Raw genomic sequence first — 23,685 nt, forward strand, 5'->3', positions numbered from 1 at the left:
GTGAGGTCACCCCCAGTCTCTGCAGCTTACAGCAGAACACCAGCCAGTTCCTTCTCTCCTGTTGGAGCACTCAGCTATTTTAATAGGATTCTGACCAAAACTGCAACTAATTAAGAATCAATTCAGGACCATTAGTAAGTGGGACTAAGCTAGCCAGTGTTGCATATTTCAAAAGAGTTCACTTTAATGAGAGGAGTTCTTGGACAGGGGAAGAAAAACCCCACAAGCAGATTAAAGATAATGTAGGGACCTTCTCTAGTTAAACTGAACAACTAATGCTACACAGAAAGATGCTGAACTTGTAGTCCGCTCTAATTGATCTACTTACTGTTCTTAAGGAAACTCAAAACAATAATGAATGCAGGTATTAACTGCATGTTAGTCATTCAATAGCTATTTGTAAACATTAGCAATTGTTAACATTTTGCAGTCTCTCTCTTCGTCAGAGAAACATGTTGTCTGTTTTCAGACATATTAACCTTAGAACTGTCAAGCCATTTTCTCTTCTTTGGGCTTTGTACTTTTGCAACATCTGTTTATCTGCACTGCATTGCCTGCAGATGGTATTTTAAAAATTTGTTAAGGGGTTAGGATGCCATATTTTTGACAGCTGTAGTTTTGTTTCACCGCAGAACAGAACTTGGCTAAAAATGCAGTGCTTTAAGGGAATTATTTCTTTTTCATTATTTCATTAGTTGTGTCAATTTCTCCCCTAATCTCTTGCTATTGTGAGTTCTGTTAATGAACTGGTAGCATGTAAATGTAATCATTTTAGGAGAAACAGAAAAAGCAATATATGGCTGATTAATTTGAATTATTAGAGTGGGAATGCATACAACTATATTGAAATAGTCTGATATTTAAGTACTAAAATCACTGTACAGTAAATTGAAAGCACAAACCCGAACACATTACGTGGCAAGTCCTAAACCTCACAATGAACCCAGCTCATGAGAAACTGCTTGGACAAGGTTTCTCAGTTTGAGACAAACTGAACAGTGACAAATCTGCTGTGAGTGTGTTTAAGAAAACAGAGCTGTTTATATTCCCAGCATGTGAACATGAATGGAGACCTCAGTGCAACACCTTTATAGTTGCTACACATTGTAGATGCTTTGTAGAATAAGTTAAGAATTTACACAGTAATTACCAGGAACCTTTGTTATTTCAAAACACCAATTAATTTGGCTGCAAGGACAGAATGTACTAGAACATCTTTCCAATATGCTTGTTTGAAAGATGAGCATCTTGACTATTTAATTGTTTGTTTTCTATTTTACAGTCTAAGCTGTATTGCTAAACAAACACTGTGCACTCAGTACAACATTCTCTTGCAATAAATATCAATCAGAACAATCATAACAAGGTGAATAAATTTTGGATTATTTATCTTTGTAGGAAAAGTGGACCCTAGCCAGGAGCAGGAGGGTCTCCCTGTCACTGCCATTTACATTAGTCCTTGCTTTGTATACATGTACTCTTAATACAGGGACTGTGTACACCTTGGAAGTACTGGTTTTAGAAGCTGTGTCTTTTGAACCAAGCTTCTTTAGCTTCTGTGAAAAAGGAATTGGAGTTTGTGTTTGTAATGACAGGTGATAGCGAGAGCAAGAACAGAGGAAAGTAATCTGGAGAGGGCAGGGAAAGGCTTTTAAGGAGGCTGGAAATAAATCAGGACTGCCTGTTAAACATGCACATTTAAAATTCTTTTTATTTTGAATCTTACTTGGATATTGCAGTTTATAAACCTCAGATGTACGTTGACATTTAACAGGGGAAATGATTGACAGATCAACAACTACAAACTTTTTTATTTTTAATAAAAGAAGCAAACAAGTAATTTCAGCTTTTTCTTTTCGGTGGGTTGTATGCTAACACCTGAGAAGGATAAAAATAAGAGTCCTCCCACATCCTGGTCAATTCTTTTGGCTTTTACAAAATAAATGGAATGGAACAAAGTGTCACCTGAATGTATAGAGGGATGTTTGGAATGAGGACAGGCAAGGAGAGACATGACCAGTATTTCCATGCCAGTGGAGAGCCACAGACCAAGCATCAACCCTCAGGCAAGTAAGCCTCAGAACAGCTCCCAGATGCTATAAAACTATTTCATAGTTGTGCAGCCATTCTGCATCTTGTGGGAAGAGAATTCTACTGACCTGATCTGTGCAAAAAGACACAAGCAATATCCTTTTTTTTTGTGTGTGTGTCTTAAGAAGTGATCTGAATGTTTTTCCATTTCTATTCCACCACCAGTTAGAAAAGTAAAGCCTCTGCTTGAGCGGAAAGAGGTGGAGCTCTCTCATCACTTCCATCTTCTGGGCCTTATTTTTATTCATGTATAATAAGCTGTGAGGATCTCCTTGTGTTCACTTAAGGTCAGCCTGTTCAGCATAACAATATAACTGCAGAACTATCAGTATCGTCAAGTTCAAGACTCCTTCCCAGTTGTATGTGGTGTCCTTTAGATTTTAGTTAAGAATATGTTCTTTATATAGCTTAGTTTCCTGACTATTCACTCCTCTCTATGAGAAAGCAATGAACCTCAAATCACGGCGAGTGAGGCATTTTTATTGGGTTTTGGGTTTTTTAGATGTATGTAATTATTTTATGGTGATAGCTGACAAGGGCTTGGTAAAAAGGCTGATATGCTACTGGAGAGCCTACATCAGGTAAGTAATAACGTCTTGTTGGCTAAAATTTCTGATACTATGGAAATTAAGTCTGAACCATCAGTTTTTATCTTTACTTCTTGGCATGTATTTACTGCTTGCTTTCCCATGCAGTTCGCCAGCAACTTATTTGCATGACTGCCAGCAATATGAAGACTGCAAGAGCATACAATTGCCTTTGCCTTCCTTTCAGAAATTCATGAAACACATTTCACATCCTTGCAGGGAAGATCTTGTCTCTAAACAGGGATCGGCAGACATGAAATGGAGTGAGAAGCATGGTTCTTTTCCTTCCTTTTCTTGGATATGTAGCACTCCTTTATTGGTTCTCCTCCAGAATGAATTCCCCAAGGAGAAACTCCCCCTTCTCTATTGCAGTGAGGGTCAGCTGCTCCCTTGGGGAGGAGGAAGCCAAGGGTGGCCACAGAGGCCAGGCAACAACTTCAGTGAGAGGGCAAAGTCGTACAGCACCTGAGTCAGGAAAGCACAGCAGGATGGTGACAGTAACAGGTCCTATTGATAGACCAGTGATGACCAAGGCATCAACTCAAGTTGAGTCTGTCTGGAAAAGTCAAGCAACAATTCAGGTGTAGGTCTGGGAAAAAGTACACCTACAGTGTACCTCAGGCAAGGAGGGCCAGGTGCCCAGGCCTAAGCTTAAACGAGGCTCCTGAGCCCATGGGCAGGGGTGTGTGGAGGCCCCAGGCAGGGCAGTTAAGGTCTATTAGTGCACTCAAGGCTGAGACAGAACTTTATAGTTTACAGTCCAATCTGCATTTCTCTTGCTCTGTCCAGCCATTGAAATCTTTTTTTCTTTGCCATCAAAAATAAACTTACACAGTGTCTCTGCACTTCCCTACTTGTCCTCTACTCCTCAGCTCTGCCTTTCTTCATTGGTCTAAGACTTTTAATGCACAGTGACAGCAAGAACAATAAAACCTTGTTAGAATGTCACTTGAGGTTTGGATAGAAAACAACATTTATTATAACTAATGCATGACCTCGTAGCAATTTTGCTGTTGGTGCTGCTGCATACCATGGCTACTTGGAACTTCATAGCCCCAGCAAAGATGTTTCTACTTCCCAGCCATGGCTGGTTCCTCAAAGAAAGACTGGAGTATTTTTCATATTTGCTGAAGGAATTAAGTTTACAACACACAGCTGAACCTATCTGATACTCTACAGTAGAAGGCAGGGATCCATGTGCACTCAATCAAAATCATTTTAATAAATTATAGCCAAAGGGAGGGATGGAAGAGGGCAGGACAAACAGGAAATAGGTATGTTAACATTTATTTGAAATGATTGTTGCTGATAAAGCATCCTGCTGGCTCTCCTACTTTGTCAGATAGTAAAACAAGGTCACAGAGCACTAGGGAAAAGAGAAAAGCAATGATATGATAATCATGGACATTATAGGCAAGGAACAGTATGATTCAGAATTGAACTGAATGATGGCAAGGACTGCATATTAGCCCATGTTTTGCTAGTTCTGACATTGGGTGTTCAAAACAAGGCTTTGTAGTCCTATACAAACATATCTGATAAAGTGATTTTTCCAAATGGTATGTAACTAAGTAGGTTAAATTATGACTTACCTTTAAAATACCTACATTTTTGGTTCTATAGTACTACAGAAGATAAAAATCTTTGAATTGAAACAAACAAAAAAAAATGAATAGAACTAAAATTGTGTTATCTCCCCCCGCTGCTCCCATCTCAGCACTAGCTTCCTGAGGAAACGCAGTCAAGGACAGCACAACTTAATTCTGTGACTTTTGTTTCAGTGGCACTGTAAACCTGGCATTCACATGAAGGTGTTTAGTCATATATTGGCTTTTTCAAGTCATTGTCGTCTTGTGAAAGAAAATTGCATCTTTGAATATTTTTTTTTAATTAATGATAAATACTAGTACTATAATACCTGATCAACCTTCTTTTACTCTACTTAGGGAAAGTCTGCCTTATTTACAGCTATTTAGCTATTCAGATCCCACCTCTACCAAAAAATAATCAAGTACATGTATGCCTATGAGACACAATGGTCTAGGACACATAAAAATGTATGTCTACATTATGAGTTTCTCTAGTTTTCTTGGGAAAAAAGCTTCCAAGTTCAGGTGTACTTTAATAAAATTTAGAATTGAGGATTATTTGTGCAACCACAAAGCCTGTGGGCTTTTCTTACTATTTGAGGGGTTTGGAAGTATGGACGGTATGTACTAGACCAAACTATAAAGTTTTCCATTGGCAATCACCTGTCAATAATCCCTGCAAGCTAGTAACTTAAGGTGGAATGGAACAGGACATATATAAAGGTAAAATATTAATGGAAGCTGCAGCCCAGAGCTTATGAGAGGCATAGGGCTGTGGTGTACCTTAAGACAAACCATGCCATGTGATGATATGTCCAACTGATTGCTACTGGTAGGAGGAGCATGTTAGGCAAATTGGCACTTGAGTTAGGCAAAGACATAATTAGTCATTCATTCTGACCTTAGAAATTGTGAATATCTGTAAGTGTAACATATTTTATTTTCATAACAAGTTCCTGGCACCAAACAGCACAGAAGTAATTCATTCACCTCAGAAGCTTGTTTAGCAAAACTAATTTGCTAGATTAGAGTATGGCAAATATATTTAAATTGTAGTAATTTTGATCCCAACATAAAACCAGCATGAATGAAGGTCCTTATCTTTTATTTTGATCAAGCTGTGTGGTTGCTGTACCTACTCAGAGGAAACAGCTCTATGGGATGTGTGCAGCAATCTGCTTGTGCAGATCAGAATCCGCAACTAGGGGCTAAAAAATTAATGCAATGGCCAGCTAAACTACATATGCTTTTTAGTGAGTATGAGGTCTATTTGTATGATTGATGGCTTATGTTTGTTATCTTCCTTCAGGTAAAGCATTTGCTGCAGGCAAGATTTCTACAAAAACTTTAGGACTGAGCCTTAAAAAAAAATTTGCTTTTTGAATTATTTCTGTCTCTCTTTCTTTGAGTGAACATAAAAGGGTCCACAGAACAGTGGTGTATAAAGATAAAGCCAAGCAGAGTATTACATCTTACCAGTGATACGCAAGTGTTAGTCAAATGGAGAGATGACAGTGGAATAAGGAAGCAATTAAACTTCAATAAAAGAAAATAAGGAATAACATTCCCATCAGATCTAATCACATTATGTATAGCATAACTTTCAAATTGGAAGTCCATAAAACCCAACCACACCTCAGCCAGTTTGTCTGGCATCCGTCCTGTATAATAAGCCAGAGGTTCCTCGTGGCACAACTCCAAGGCAGTTTGAAACCATGTCTGCAGTGGGGATGGCACTGAGCCATGTTTCCAAAGAAGCAGAATAATTTTTCTGGTGGGAAAGGTCAGGCAGTACAGAGCCATGAGGGATGAGATTCCCTTTTTCGGCTTTTTCTCCATTCTTACTCCTTCAAATATATTTCTTTTAATAGTAAAATTAATTCACAAACAGAAAACCTGCCATTAAAGCAATGTTAAAGATCCATTTAAACTGACAGGCATCAGGAAATCCAGAACCAGGCAGCCTGTCTTGTATCATTATAAAACTTAGTAAAGAATTTGGTAGGTTGCTGGTTACCTTTTCTCTGTCCTTCAGTCTCTTCCCCAGCAAGCTTTTTAAACTAATACGGATAAATAGAAGAGAATGTAATGGATTCTTATTCCCATGTTCTATATTTGATATTTGGAAGGCATGTGTGAATATAGTAGTTAATTTACATTTATCTTCCATTTTAAATAATAATCTTATCCATAATGCATAAATGGATTCCATATGCTACCAGACAAATCATTCCTAATTTTCATTATGGAAGCACATATGGAAACTGTGCTCACCGAGGGTAAAATCCTGGCTCTATTGAAGTCAATGGCAAATTTCCCACTGATTTTGCAAGGGCCAAGGTTTCACCCTTGATGTTCAGCCACCCTAATAATACAAAGAGCCAATGGTGAGAAATAGCATCCTGTCTTCTTGTTCTGTCTTCTCATATGTCAGATAAGTTTGAGCAAGAACTGAGTTGTCACGGAATTAAAGTAATCCATTCCTCTGAGTTTTCTAGCTTGCATCAAGTTCTTTGCTAGGAGTGAGAGGGGATTTAGTTATTGCAGTCACACAGTTGTCTGTAAATGTTATGAGTGCCAGCTATTTGAGAGAATTTGCAGAGAGAACTGGAGATCACTGGGAAATGACGTAAGAGCTAGTGTGCATGGGAGAGGAAGGGCAATATGGAGCTTTCCAGCAGTAAGAAGCATGTCCAAGATTTCCAAGACTGACCTTGATTCAAATTCAAGCATCCCTAAAATTCACACAAGTTGAGCCTCTGGAAGCCTTTTGCATACTGAGTGTTTCAATAAGAGCAACACCTCCATTTTCTTACCAGAGCTAGGAACTGACATTTTGGTTCACAGAACAAATGAAAATATTTTATTTAACATGTACACATTTTAAAAAAAGTTCACAAATTAAAAATAGACATCAGTTTGAAATGAAAAAAAAACCAAAAATTTCCAGTTAGAAACCATGAAGACATTTTGAGGTTTCTGTTCATTTTGCTCCCTTTTTTGACCTTAAATATTGGTCTGGTTCAACTAAGATTCTTGCAGCATTCTGGTTAAATTGTAGTTTTGACAAATCAATTTATAATTTGAATTTATGAAAACATGTCACTCAGTCTAATTACTTGTTAAGATCCATTGGATTGGAATCTTTTCACTAGAAGAAAATTTCTCATTAAGCTAATCAGCCAAGTTCTTGGCTGGTGCAAATTTGAGTATCTGTACTAGTGTTCCTGGCAAGATCTCTGAAGTCATCACCATCACATCACTGTCTGCTGAAGCAGGCGTTTTCCATGTGTAAGGACTAGGAGATTAGGCATCATGTAATATGTGAGAAGCTGGTTAATAAAGAGCTGGAACAATAAATTCTATTAATAACTTGAATTTTGGATAATTTGTCTCTGCAAGGTATTATTCCATTTTATTTTGTCTGCATTTTTATTTTCAGCACTAGGACATGACAAGTTGTGAATTATGATCTATTCATTCATACCCAGTTTCAACACAACTGGGTGTGAATGAATACTCCATAATTCATATAGTGGAGTGTCTTATTACAATTATAAAATTTTATTAGAAAATGTTTTTTTAATATTTATATTGTTAATTAAATGATGATGAGTCTCATAAATTCTGAACAATGAATTAGGTTGTATTAGGCACTGTTCAGATTTCATCTGTTAGCCAATCAAGGTACACAGACTTCTTCATTATTTAATATACTATATAATAATGTTGGGCCATGAGATTTTTCTTTAGTATGTGGAATGTCTTTTTCAGATGGACTTTATCAGAAAATTTTCATTATTAATTTGTAAACATAAGGGGAACTATGGAAATATTATTTCCTTCTACAGATGTCAATTCACTAGGTATAGGAAAGAGCATTTAACTTTTCATTTAAAAGGTAAGAAATCCTCAGCTCACCTAAACCTTGGGCAATTAAACAGTGTTGGTTTTGAGGGCAATAGCAGTCTCTCCTGTCTGCTGACTTTCCTAACTTCAATCTTTTGTATTTCGGATCTAGCTCTGCATTTCATCTTCTCATTGTGAAAGCCTCGTTCGAGGTCTGTTTGTGAAAGCACTTAAACATGTGCTTAAAGTGAAACATATGCTTCAGTGTGCCCTAAATTATAGTGAGGTCTGAAGTACTCTCACGTATATAGAAATTGAAGATGAGATACATAGTGGGGATTGTAGTTCAAGATAGATGTGGATTAGATGACATTACTAGGATAAAGACATTCCAATTCTGATCGTTACTCATGAAATCAAAACCATGCCATCTACATAAACACTACATAAATGATATGGGAAGATGCAGCAGCCAGACTCAGATAAAAAGGTGACCTGTTCAGTTAAAAAAAAAAAAAAGTGACCATCTTTATATGATTTAAACAATAGGAAATAATTTAGACCAATTCTGTATCTTTATAAACATTTTTTAAATCTCATACATTTTCCTAATTGGTTTGTATGAGAATTTCCTTTTGAATTTAATTGTACAAGGTTGTGGATTAATTTAATGCCTGCAGTAGTTAAATTACTTTACAGTGCTACAGGCTTGGGGAATAGCAGCTGGAAAGCTGCCTGGTGGAAAAGGACCTGGGAGTGCTGCTCCATGGCCAGCTGAACATGAGCCAGCAGTGTGCCCAGGTGGCCAAGAGCATCCTGGCTTGTATCAGAAACTGTGTGGCCAGCAGGACCAGGGCAGTGATCATCCCCCTGTACTCGGCACTGGTGAGGCTGCACCTCGAACACTGGGTGTTCAGTTTTGGGCCCCTCACTTCAAGAGAGCCACAGAGGTCCTGAAACATGTCCAGAGAAGGGCAGTGTTGATGGTGAAGAGTCTGGAGCACAAGTCTTATGACAAGTGGCTGAGGGAACCAGGATTGTTTAGTCTGGAGAAGAGGAGGCTCAGGGGAGACCTTATTGCTCTCTACAATTACCTGCAAGGAGGCTGTAGGCAGGTGGGGGTCGGTCTCTTCTCCTAGATAATTAGTGACAGGGCAAGAGGAAACAGCCTCAAGTTACACCAGGGGAGGTTTAGATTGGGTATTAGGAAAAAAATTTTAACTGAAAGAGCGTTGAAGCATTGGAACAAGCTGCTCAGGGAGGTGGTGGAATCACCATCCCTGGAGGTGTTTAAAAAATGCATTAAAAAACAGATGCAGCGCTTAGCAACATGGTTTTGTGATGGACTTGGTAGTTCTGGATAAGCGGTTGGACCTGATGATCTCAATGGTCTTTTCCAACCTAAATGATTCTATGATGAGGTAAAGACCTGCAGAGATGTGCTGATAATTCACGTCCTCCCCAGCATTTGATGTTCTTTTGATTACAGATGGTGTAAGGGCCCAGTCCCAGGTAGTAATTCTCTATGCAAGGAATGCAGGGCCGAGTCCTTTAAAGCAAGGATTATGTGTGGCAGCAGTCTTCCCCATCAGGTGTTGCTGTTGTGAGAATGCAGCCAGGGTTGCCTACTGCCGCTTTATTAATAATGGAACGCTCACAGAAATTCCATGCAAAATTGATTTTTGAACAGTATGTAAGAATCTAATATGAAGTCTTAAACTGTCATTGAAAAATCTGTTTGTAATTTACTTTGCCTGTAAGAACCTACTGCCCCACTCTAAACAATTTTACTGTATTTCTCCCCATTAAACAACAATTTTTTGCATATTTTTCAGCCTTCTTGCTGTGACATGCCACTGTGAGCTGATAGATAGATATTTAAAACCATACGTGGGCTCAGTTTCTTTTGTTGCCTTAATCAAATGGCAAGTGGAGATATCATTTTCATCACAGTGCAGGTGAACGGTGTTAATGGTTCATTATCTAATGCAGAATGTTAACTGGTGAATTGAATTGCAGATGTACTGTTTGAAGAAGAGCGAACATGCTTCTGTGGCTGCAAAAATTGTTCTTTTTTTAAGCTCTGAAAAAATGACTGTCAAGTACAGAGCAAAGATTCCTGGGGTTGAGGCCCAGGACAGGGGAATGGGAGAGCTTCATTTCCGTTGCTTTGGTTCCAAAGCTTGCTTTGTGCTTGAATTATTTTACTAAGGGCTTGATTTAACCTCCCATGCACTGACCCAAAACTTGTATCAATATAATTGCAAGTGTAACTTTACATGCAACCCTTGATGATGCTACTGATTAATAATATGCATGTACAAATAAGCTCTAGAAACTTTTAGCCGTTGTAAAAGGCTGAAGATACTTTTCCGCCTCATTTCTTTATCTCAAAAATAGAGCTGAAAATACTGTTGGGGAAAAAAGGGTGTTTCACTGATGTTTGCACAGTTTCCACAAGTATTCTGCAAATGTGTGGCATTTTATTTTCAGTATGTGTGACAGAAGCTTTTTAGATGACAGAATCCCAAGGGTATGGCTTCCTTGTTTAATACAGCATTTACAGTTACCAAAGTACTGAGGAACAGCATTGCTTGAGCTTGTTTGTATAGCCGTTCACTCCTCTGCAGCTGGGCTGTGGCTTTTGACTTCATTGTATCCGACAAACCTGTCAGGATTATGACATTCCAGAACCACTCCACATTAAAAGATCAAAGACATGGTTCTGCCAATTAAACTGAAGGGGTTTATAGGAGTATGAAAGAAATTTTGACAACCCTGTCCAACATGTGCTACTATTTGTATGACTTGAGAGATGGTGATTCCAAGTTAAGTTATTTCTTATTTTCTAAAGTGTTTCCAACATAATGGTTGACATTTAATAACTTGGGAAAGTATAGGAATTGCAGGAAACACTAACTGGCTTTATATGCTACTTAACCATAGGTTCTCGATCAGCTGGAAAAGGTTGTTTATATTGGAGGCAGTCGTTTACACTTTTGGATTAATAGCAGAACTTGAATTATGCATGGATTTCCAGTTCTTTGGTCAGGGGAAGGCTTTAACACTTGACCTGAAAAGAATAGTTCAGAATTTTATAATTCTGAATCTCCACTTCAAAATTATTTTATTTTGGGTATGAGCACAAAACCCAGCAAGGTCCTCACTAAACAATTAAAGTATACCTCTAAAACTAGTGGCTTCTAACCAGAAGAGTAAAGCTTATCTTCCAGAAAATGTTTGCTACAGGAAACCTTGTAGGTTTTGTAGGTTTCTAGTAGGTTTTGTAACTTTTATTATAATAATTTTACAACTTACGATTAAACTCTTGGATAATGGTTGAGCAACCATCCAGCCTCTTTGATTGCTCCCACACTTAACCGGACTTTCCAATCGTGGAAGTACACTCAAATGCTGCTAAAAGCAATAAAGATAAGTCTAGATTTTCCCCGTTGGGGGTTGCTGCTGAGGTACATAGCTGGTGATGCAGAGTGGCAGTTGTTTTTAAACAGCAGGTTGGGTAGTTGGATACCAACTGGCAAGTTAGTAATGATTAGGAAAGTTATGAGAGAACACGTCTGGCAGAATAGTTTGCTGAGTAGCATTTCTCTAGGGAGAATGAGGTAGCCCAGCAGATGTGAGGCCTATGTAGGTGACAGGGCTTGGAGTGAGAAATAGGAGAGCTGATAGCTGGAAGCCAAAACTACCAGGTAGCTGAGGAGCAGAAATTTACGGCTAGTATATGTTCCATAAAGTAACATATATTGCATGAAAACACGAAGATTGCTAAAATTTGGAGATACTGCCTTGATAAGCAAAGGCTGCATTGGAGATGAATATGAAAATGCATCAGTATGTTAGTTCTTTCTGAAATGACCTCTATTAATCTGTGGTCTGTGCTGCAATATAATCCTTTCTCTGACATGTAGACCAGGACACTGAGCTTGGTTTCTGCTTCTTTACCAGCATTTAGTGCTAGTTAATAATGAAATAGGAGTGGGAATGCTACAACTTGGGGATAAATGTCATTTCACACTGCTAACAAAACCTGGGAGACTTGATAATCAGAGGTTATGGCTCAGTCATGCAGATCTGTTTCTTGAGTTTCTAATACAACAGGATTTGTCTGTGAAACATAAAATAGCACTTAGAGTATGCTGTTTCCTCTACATTTTTACTGAGTATATTCCTGTCTATCAGAGAAACCTCTTACCATTTCACCCCCCATTCCTTTGCTAGTACAATCTAGGAAAAAAGTAAGATGCATTGGACTGGAACTCAAGAGACATGAGCTCCATTTGAATGTCTCCCACAGCCTTTTTTGACCTGGGCAAGTCACCCTTCTATGTTCACTTCTTACCTATATGTTGGGGATAGTAATTATTTGCCTCAGTTGCCTAACCAGATCATGAGCCTTGGGAATCCAAACTGTATGTAGACACTAGACAGTACAATGGTATCCTTGTTTTAGTAGACACTTTTAACATCTCCTGTACCTAAAAATGTGTTAAAAAAAATGCAAAGCTCAAAGCTCTTGTAGAAATGATGGATACTTTCTGTCCTTTGTGATCAGTCTCACAATGTATGGAAGATAAAAGGGGAAAATATGGTGACACTACAGAGTTCTGCTATGAAAGCTTGAAAACACAGCTTGGAGTTGAAACCTGTTGGGTTTTTTCCCCCTTTTACCCTGTCCATGAAAGCAGTAGCTTTTTTTGCAGAAAAGGAATAATAAATGCCATGAAGTGCTTAAAAGGAATGACTATATGAATCTGCCTTGTTGTATGAATATTGTTTGTTTCAAGAGTAGAAAGTAAAGTCTGAAACTTGGCAGGAAAAATATGGGCTATGGCTAGCTTCATGCATGCCTTGGCTTCCTGCATGTCTTGGCTTCCTGCACTAAAAGAAATCATTTGGTAAAACTGAGCAGATCTGTTTTGCTTCCTACAATATTTGATGAGCAAGAAAACCTCCAATGTTTGGCTATCTTTCAAAAACTTTATTGTGCTTTCACTGTTTAGGAAATTTTTAAGTTAGCATTAGCATGAAAACCTACAGATGTTAGCTTTTTATCCTTTGTCTAAGATCAGATTTATCTGACTAATCAACATTAAAAATGTGTAAATTTGTGGCAAACACAATGAATCTTGAATATATTAAAGAAACAAACAGATGAACCATCTGGAAACAAGACGTAGATCTGAAATAACTATGCCAGTGGCACAAACCAAGCATACTCCTTGGCATAATTTATATGAAGCAACTGTATCAAGAGCCAGAAAATATTCTTTTAGAAGGCTGAGTTTAATAATGACTGCACGTTATCATTCCACTTGCTGGGTAAATATTGACAAAGGAGTGGCACATGCTGTAGAAATGTATCTACATCCTGCATTCCCTCTAGGGAAACTTCTGTATTCTGAATTTTCCCTACTATTTTCTTTTTCTTTTGTCTTTCTTACCCCTTTCTCGTCTAAAATGATTGCAGTAGGTGTAGCTGTGCAACTACAGGGATCAGTTTGTTAACTTTGAAATTATTTTTGATAACTGATGCATACACATTATAGTGCGTAATTGATTATGCACACAAATACTTAATATTATGTAAAATAGGACAATTTGATAAGTGGAGAAAATTTGCACATCACCATTAAGTAGATTTTAATTTTGCCATACACCATTAAAGATTCACACATAATTTATCAGGTTTTTTTCTTTCTGCTATCACCTGAAAAGATTTCACATTGTCACATAATCCCAATGCAAATGGATAGATGGAAAGTAGTCGATGTTACTATTACATGATTAACTAATGTGTTTCAGCTAGGTGTATTTTCCAATGGCATATGGAATGTTTTGGCAGCCTGCAGTTTCATCAGCAGTGATCATGGCGCAACACAAATTAGATCTTGTATTCTTTACATCTTTACATTGCTGGCAAAGGTGAGACACCTCAACAAACAATGCATCTTGATGAATCTTTGCAGGGTGTTCTGAATGGTGAATATATTGCAAACCTGGATAGAAACTAGGTTGCAGTATATCTTAAAAGTGACTGATTTAAACCCATACCTAATGTATCTTGTAGGTTAGCATTAATTTGACTTGCTGAGTGGATGGAATTTATGGGTATAATGCATTGCACTAGGCAAATAAAAACATCCTCCTTCAGTAATAAAGGGGAAGGCAGGCTCCATACTGGCAAGCCAAGCACTGTCTTCAAAGCTTTAGCTATGTAATATCCATCTTACTACTGTGGCACAGTGATGCAACACATTGCAAATGACCCCTGTCAGGAAATACTGCTCTGGTATTTGACTTCAAACTTAGAAATTTTTTTATATTTAAAAAAACTCCACTTAGCATTTGCCCCTTCAATACTATTTTTATTTCCCCCTTTCCACTTTTCTAATGTTCTTAGCATCTTAGCTTTCTACTCCTCAGGCATTTCAAATTACCGTATTTCAGAAGGTTTTATCACCTTCCTCCTCACTTGTTCTTGTTTGACTTGGTTCTATAACACGTGACAGCAAGCAACATTAAAATACTTGTGCTAGTACCTACTAGTACATCATGCAAGCACATCACAGCAAGTATAGGCTTTGCTCTGGAAAGCTTACAGTTTTAATTAGGATTGCAATTTTAATGATATTTCCAGAACAAACCTTGGCAATGGACATGGAGAAAAGGAATAGATTTTCCACATTGGTAGAAGGGTTGGAAATAGAGCCTATCTATATCTTTTGACTACAGCACTTTGTCATTGTACTGGTACTTCTTTTGCTTCTACTCTTTTCCATAAAGAAATTGGCCTCATTTCGCCTTTCAGGAAAAGATGACATGTTTATCGTGAAAGCTCTACTACAAAAGCAAGGGCTTGACTTACTGAAATAAAGCTCCATTACACTTGGAGCTGAGCCTATACTAAAGACCTAGTTGAGACTGTACTCAAATTATGAAGTGTTTCTCTGAAATGTAGCCTATTTTGTAGCTTGATCCTTCCTCTTTGACAGGAGTTTGAGAACACAGTTAAATAATCAGAATAAAATAAAGTTGTTTCAGTCTGTGCAAATGGGTTGGATGATGATTTAAACAGATAAACAGATGAGATTTCCCTTCATTTGTAGGGAAGCTGTATGTGTATATCCAAGTATAACCAAACGTAAAAGATGTGTTGAGTATTCTTCCCCCCCCCCCCCCCCCCCCTTTTGGTTTTTTTTTCACTTTCAGGAATACTTTTTAGAAGCTGGCAAGTGTTTGCTCTTTCCAAAATCTGTGGAAATTATGATCTGTGTGTATGCCTTTGCCTGTGAGGTCAGCCAAAGGATTTTACCATTGGTGAGAGAGTTTTTTTTAAGCTCTAAGTATTCCACATCCTAACAATTTCAAGAAAACTTATATCTTGCAAGAATGACCCAGAGCTTTGTGAATCAAAACAATGCCTTTCCTCACTAATAATGGAAAATTTTGGGGGTTTTGGCAGCTGAGTTTTGTTTGCTTGGCATTTTGACCCTGAACACTCTTAAGCCTAAACAATTACATCTACTCAAGTGAGCTAAATGAACATACTCAAGCGAATGAAGTTCCACAAATGCTTAAGAGCTTGCTGGCTAACTTTTTGAAAGATATGCTCTAGTTCAGCCACAAATTACTTGGCTAGACACTGGAATTGCTGGGTGAAATTCTATGGTCTGTGTTTTGCAGCACTTCAGACTAGATGATCACAGTGGTCCCTTCTGACCTTGAAGTATGTGGATTGGGTGTTAACCTCTGTTTGCAAAGCCAGAGTGAGGAAAATAGGAATGTGGAGATTTAGCATATCAACTCTTGTTCAGTTTTTATTTTACTTTTAGCAAATCCCCTAATCAAAAGAAACAAGTTGTCTGGAAGCCCTAAAAACCTACTTGCCAGTACTTAATCACTTGCCCAGTTCAGTGTTAAGGAAAAAAATACCAGTTAATCAGGGGGATTTTTCTAAATGCCTTTCTGAGATTTTCTCAAAGTCTTCATATTGCCAATCCTTTAGGGGCTCCTAATGTTACAGAACCTACACTGTCTTAGCTGTAGCATTTACTTCTGAGTGGCTTGTAACAAACATAGCCTGTTTGAAATCAAACACATGGAATATCCCTAGGATTCTCCATCTTTAATTTATTACTGTTTCTAGTTATAGATGGAGAAGCTGAGCTTTTTTTCCCCCCGTTAAAACAATTCTGTAGTAGTGCTGCTTCAAAGGAGAGGTTTTATATTGCTTTTGCCATGAGAAGGCTTATTCTGGAGTGGTTATGTAGCAGGCTTCAATAATATTTTCTCCTTTTTCCTGAGATGCAATGGAAAAATGTGGGTTTTAATTTTTATTTTTGATACACAAACATTTCAAAGCACAATGCTTAAAAATAAATGTCCAGTACAACAGGTCCTTTTGCTCCCTTTTACTGTGATACGCATTTAGTTGCAAGGGAATTGACAGCTCTTAAGCATCCAGTAGAAATTCAAGATACAGCTATATATCATGTCTGATATTGACAATTATGCATGTAAGATCTCATTTCATATTTCTTGATAGTTGCATATGTAAGTTCTCTTGTTACTTTGCTTGTTTTCTGTAACCTGAAGCTTAGGAATATGTTTCAAAAGTAACTTCTGTTTGCTGTTCTGATTTATTGGTTTTGAGGATGTTGCCTTTCTGATACCTCATCAAGCAAAGGTGTAACAGAGCTGTTCACATCCTTTTTTCTTTTTCAGACTTTCAGCTGCTGTTTCTCTAAATTACTCAGAGGTAAGAAGAATAGCACTGGTGTTGTGCAAGCTTCAGCTTAGGGTAAAAGTCCACCTCTGTTACACTGGCTTGAAATGCAGAATAGAGAGTCATCTTTATTGTAAAACAGTAGAGACTGCTTTTCTTACATGGCTGTTCAAGTGGAAAGTGTATCCTTCCACAGCTGTAACTACTGTGTGTTGTTAGGGTTTTTCACTTTCTAATATGAATTCAGAATTCATTTTCAGTGTATAACCATTTCTTTCTAGTTAGTGAACAGGACTGAATACCACAAATACAAACCTGCTAGCATGTGGGTAGATTAATTTATCCAGAAGTGGTACTTCTTGGTGCACCTCTGGTGCTAATTTCTAGATGCTGATACTTGTGTCTACTGTGTAATGTCAGCTCACAATGAAATTCAAAAACATTGAAAAGCAGTTTGTCTAAAGCACTTCTGACAGCTTGAATCTTCCAGTTGGATGACTGGCTCACTTAAAGGCTGGGCTTGGTGTGGATTGTATTTCTACATGAAAGACTTACTGCTTTTTCACATTTTTCAATTTTTGTCAAGTAAGTTTTGGTGAAAACCAAGTACTACTGATTGTACAGTGATATACAGAAAGATAAAAAGGATGAGATGTTATATTTTTACCTGCAGACTGTGGTGAGACATGATAGATAGGTGAGCTCATGATCTCCATGTTGTTTCACTGTAGCTCATCCCAATACAGGAATACTATGTCTTAGGCTACAAGAGAGCTCTCTAAATCAAGATGTAGTCAAGATCATAAACCATGTACTTATTGATCAGAACCACACAGAACTGCTCTAAAAGTCTGTTCCTGCATTCACTGAAGTCAATTTCTTCCTTGATCATTTCAAGGTCCAATTCAGGATGCCAAAAAAGGACTGTGCCTAAATAGAACAGTAACCTAAAAACTCACCCTAGGTAAGGTTGTTAAATTTCCAGTAGGAAACAGCTGGCATTAACCCTAAAATAATGTTGGAATTTGTGAATTTTTTTTCTTGATTCCTTCACCCTGTCCCATTTTCTATTTAAACTGTGGAGCCATTGTAATTTTAGCCACTTTAGTGAATGATAGAACTTAAACACTTCAAATTTGCAGTAGAAAATAGTGTATAAAGCGAAATCCCACAGAAGTCCACAAAAATGGTAATAGAAACTCTGCTGGGTTGATGCTTCTGCTTAATGCACTTTGTTTCCATCGTGTAATGGTCAACGTACTTGAACACTGTGGCAGGTTTTAGCTGCCATAGCCCATTCACACACACACACAAAAATAATAATTCCAAACTACAGGAGAGCTACCTGTTTTACAAATCAAACACAGAGTTTTGATTTATACTGCTCTTTTAGAAAACAGCGGGGCAGTCATTGCACCACCCTTTCTGCAATACGTTCAGTAACAAACCATTTCTGCATTTTATTAACCACATTTTTTCAAGAGAGTCCTTAGACACTTCCATAAAAATCAAATGACTGTTTTCCATCAAACAGGAACCTGAATGACTTCTGCAGCTGCAATGGAAAGTTCCCATTACCCTTGATCAATAGTAGACTTGAAAGGCACTTTTGACTTCTTTTTTCTTCTCTTTGATAAGCAAAAAGAGAGGATTCCCTAAAAGCTTTTAGGCTGCTACAACTGGTCCTTCACTGGCAAGGCAGTTACACGTGTTCCACCTCCTTTCAGTTTGCTGGTTCCAGTATAACATCTGCCTGCTCTGGTTTGTATATCAGCCAACCAGTTTCATCCAGGTTCCAATCTTGGATAGACATTGAGTTAGACAGGAAACAACACAGCCTGAAATAATGAAAAAAAGATGGGGAAGCTGCCAGGGGTACCCTGGTGACATCACAGCCTGATCTTTTTGACACTTTTGGGGGAGACAATGACAAACAAGTTAAATAAGAATGGTGACAAACAGAATTTTACTGTCCTCCTAAATGATACATTCATTTTTCTCTTCATTCCCGCTAGCTTTTTCATTTAGGTCTTGCTGAGCTTGGAAGTTTCTCTTTCTCTTTTTGGAGGTGAGAAAAGGAATTTTCTCACTTCATGGTGAATTTGTCTATTTAACATCCCTGATGGTTGGATCCAGTGTTCCCACTGATGCACTAGAAGAGGAATGTAATTAACTGCATTATCTCTGTGTAAGAGTTACATAAATCTACTTGGGAGAAGAAGACTCAATAAGGGGATAATTTCCTCCTTTGATATGTCTGACTCCTATTGATTTGAATGAAAATGTATGTGCATCTAAGACACAATTTACATAGAGAAGGGCCTGAACTAAAATTTCTGGGTTGACCTACTAAATTAGGGAAGAACAGGAGACAAACTTTGCTTCCCATAAAGATCTTGTTTGGTAAATAGATGGGAAGTACAGGAAAGTAAGTATTTTTTTGAAGTGCATCATGTTAAAAGATAGGCTAATTCTGGGAATACCCATGACAAATAAAATACAGTAAATTCTTTATTATTGTAAACAACACAACGAGTTTTCTTTCATTTCGCGATTTCAAGCATAAAGGAAAACTACTGTAGGAGGAAAAGTAGTGACAAACCGTAGGCCATTCTGATGTTTTTAAAATTAAGAAGCAATAATCTCTTCAATCTGCAACCCTTCACAAGAAATTAAGAAGAAACATGCTCAAAGTACCATCGTTCTCCTCACATTCTCAGCACTATTACTCATCAGAAATGCTTAATTAATCCTGAGATTGGCCATTTTTGCTATTTAACATACAAGAATATCATGTCTTATCTGTTTTCATAAAGGAAAGCAGACTGACATTAAAACTTTCATCTGCTGTGAAATCAGAGTGCCCTGATGCAGGGATTGTGTGCAAAAGGTGTAAAACAGCTCTTAGTGCCATTTCTGGAACACATGCATTTTACAGAGGCTTTTCTGTTTCACTGCTGACAGAACTGGGAGAGGAGCCCATCATGCTGTTATGCAGAACGGTGGTGTGCCTTACTGCTCACCGTCAGGAATGGTGCCATACTGTTTGCTACTTCTACATTGTCCACTGTCCTGCAAGAATCACCTTATCTGCTGGACCAATGAGACCATTAATGGAAACCCTGTAGTATGCCATTAGAGCTCCACTTCTTGATCAATAGTTATTTACTTCTGAGAGGTCAGAGCTTGGCTAATATAGCTGAATAATTTTATTGATAGATAACATAACAATGAAAAATAAAGTTTAAAATAGAAGATGAATGAATTCAGTGCTTTCTTCGGGGATGAATATTGTTATGTGAAAATTTTAATCGCTGGTGGAATGCTGAAAGTGCAGGCAACAAAAGCATTGAATAATTGTCCTAGGACTATAATCAGACTTCCATTATTGACCTCTGCTAATATTCTACTGTAACTGTCTGCTAAATTGGTTCCTTGGGGCTTGAAATATACAGTGATGTTATGAGTTCCTATTGTAAATTGCCACACAGAAAAGTAGCAAGTCTCTGAAATAGTGCTGGCCCTAGTTTGATCAATACTCAATTCTAAGCAGTGCAAGAGGCAACTGTTGCCATAGAAACATTGATGTCACCGAGGTTGAACAGTGGCTCTTACAACAAATCATTTCCTTTGAGCAGTTGTAATTGACTATATGTACAGTTTGCTGTCACCTGAGACTATTTACATCAAGCCAGTAACAGAGCTGCATTAGTTATTCTGGGAGTAAGAGGGTTAGCTCTTCTTTTTGTGACCTTACAAATACCTAGGAGGATATTGCCATGGCAACCAGAGATATAACAGGATGAACATTAAGGTAGCTACATAATGCAGTCGCATTCTTTTAGAGCATGAGAGGTAGTTTTAATAAACTTTATCTAGCCATTGCATAATATAAACATTACATTAGATATATCTCACAACTTTTGACTTCTAGAAACGTTACCTTTGGCGTAGGTAAAAGGAAGAATCTTTGAAACTGGCTGCAGAACTTAAATGCTGCCCATTTTGTACTGAGATGTTACAGAAACATTTTTACAGGATTAGGGAATGAGTTTAGAATGGAGAGCCTTTTTCTGCTCTCAGATGTAATGGTGCATGCTGATCTGCAGGTAGTGCTTGTTTCAGAATTTGTTTGAATAGTTAAGGTCCATTTCCTCAGTTAGCTAGATATTATTTACATGTATTTTTTAATCACAAAGTCAGCTGGGTGCTTAAATACCTTTGTGCCCTCACGTCACAATCTTTTACATCAATGGAGGTTTTAAAATAAGCACTGCATAAGCTTGTTTAGTGCTTCCCCCCTCGCCTCTGCCTTAGTTCTCAGAATGATTCCTCTGGCGCCAGTGGAACATCACCATGCCCTGCAATGCTTGGTAGTTCCATGGAAGGGTGAGATCGGGTCATAAAGCGCCTGCAGTATCCAGCAGCACCCAAGCGGTTAAAAGGAAAACCTCAGTAATGCCTAAAGAAGCTCTCTAAATGCAAATAGATGACCTTGTCATGAAAATACATATTATAGTACTTTTAAAAAGAGTGGTATCTGATGTGATACCATAACTACCCAAACCTGCTACATTCTGTAGTGTAAATATAAATTTAGTGACCTGTCAGTCAGTCACATAGACCAACATTCTCTGGTAAATCGATAATAAAAATACTGTGCATCTACAAGCTATCAAGTTTCAGACATAAATAGCTAGCTTACATATGCCTATAATTGCATGTATATACACTGTTTTCATGTTGTATCCTGCAAAAATGCTTATTCTGTGCCAATGAAATCTCGTATCACACCTATCACTTCTTTCACAAACTGTATATGTGTGAAGACCTGTTTATGAAAATGCATGGTTGACTCATGGAAATTCATAACTGCTAGAGATCAAGGCCTCCAAGACATTTCTAAAAAAACAGCAACAACAATGCAACAGGCAAGAGCTGTTTTTAACAGTAACATTTATATAAATGGGATATATATAAAAAGGTTATTTTCATATTTTAGGACATAGCTATCTGATGAAGGAAGAAATTGTCCTTAGTCTACCCAGAAAGCATTTCAGAATTTCTTGGATCTTTTTCTGAAATTTCTATTACTGCTTGCTGTTATGTACAAAATCCAGGGGAATTATACCGTTGGTACAGCAATTTGTATACTAGAATGGTTCAGAAAGATATTAGGCCACAGGTGTTGCCTGTGTCTTCGGGTGAAAGAATTGTGACTTTTTCTGCTATTTAGAACTACACTTCATGGGAATATATTTTTGAAATGCAACATGAAATCACAGCTGTATAATAAACAATATATAAAAGTAACTGAAAATAAAGTGTGTGCTGTCACTTTGATTTAGGTGCAATAAAATTAATTTACAGGGAAGAACTGAGAATGCTGCATTCTTTCCTTTCTTCCATTTCAAACACAGGCTTCTTTCCCTACCCACCCACCTTTTCTTCTAAGGAGGGCTGTATCAGTTTGCTGGGCTAAAGAAAATTATCTCTAATGTTATATCATTTTTGTGATCTTGTCACATAGATGACTGAAAAAGAACATAGCTCTGTTGATACATTTAAAAAATCCTCCACCAGAACTCAAATGCAAATATTTTTTAGTATTCAGAGACTGTACAGATGAAAGTCTGGTGGTGCCTCTGTTCTCATTTTATTTCTGGGTGGCCATGTCAGCAGTTATTTGGTTCTGGTCTAGTTGACGTTTTGGGTTGAGCAGAGCATTCTGTGAGCTTGATTTGCCTCCACTGTGGTAGCTGCTGTTAGCATGCAGATGACCAGCTGCTCATTTAGATGAGACAGGCCTTTCTAAAGTGCTTATGATTGGTTTTCAATAGTTTTGAGGAAAACTTGACTAAAAATGAGAGATTAGATTGAGAGGGCATTTGCGTTTGGATATTCTAATGCTGTGGAAATACATGAATTCTGAAAAACATTGTCAAAGTATGAACTATAAACACTGTAGTGGCAGTATCAGGTACAAAGGAGACCAGAGCACTATTTATGTAACCGGCATACTTAATGAGGATTCACTATTTTGTTAACTGTAAAAACCTGCCAGTCCTTTGTGTAGTCAGAGCAACATAGCAGTGAGGACAAGTTAAAAATATAGGGTGCTGAGAGGCAGGCAGGGCCTTGGACATACAGAAGCAGCAGCAGCATAAGTACAAAAGGGTTGGGATTCTGCTGTCATTACAGATATCCTTCTGTACCCTTCATGATTCACTGGCAGAGAAATGCAGGTGCAGTACTGATAGCCTCTCTTGCTGAAGTGCAGGGTTTGGGACAGGAAGAAGTATTTTATACATTAGATGTGCTAATGCAGGCCAGGACTGTGAGCCATGAGTGCAGTATAGCCAAGGGACAGCTCTTGAGGCTTGATGAGCTCTACAAATGTGTGTGTGAAATACTCAGCAGAAAGTCTTAGGTTGCCAGTAGTCTTTGGCCAGCACTGTGTATAAACTTTCCATGACCCACAGAGACGGCTGTGCTCACTGAGAAGGCCGAAGGGGTTGAAACTGAGGGTAGGATTCTCAGGAGATGGAGGCCTAGAAAAGGAGAGCTAAATTCTCAAAGCTGGATCTTACAGTCTGTGTAATGAATTCCCACAGGTCCTTTAAAATGAACCCAAACCAAACTTTGTTCAGCACTGTGTCCTCCATTTTGGAACAGGAACATGGCAGATCAGTTTTGTTCATCTCCTTATTGTGGCCCTTTTTGTGGTGGATATGCTTCAGTGCAACAATAGTTTCTTACTGGCTGCTCTGTTAACTATTGCAAGTGTAACACACTTGACCAAATATTTTGTCTTTAAGAAGCT

This window comes from Falco peregrinus, chromosome 8 (assembly GCF_023634155.1).
Source record: "Falco peregrinus isolate bFalPer1 chromosome 8, bFalPer1.pri, whole genome shotgun sequence".
NCBI lineage: Eukaryota > Metazoa > Chordata > Aves > Falconiformes > Falconidae > Falco > Falco peregrinus.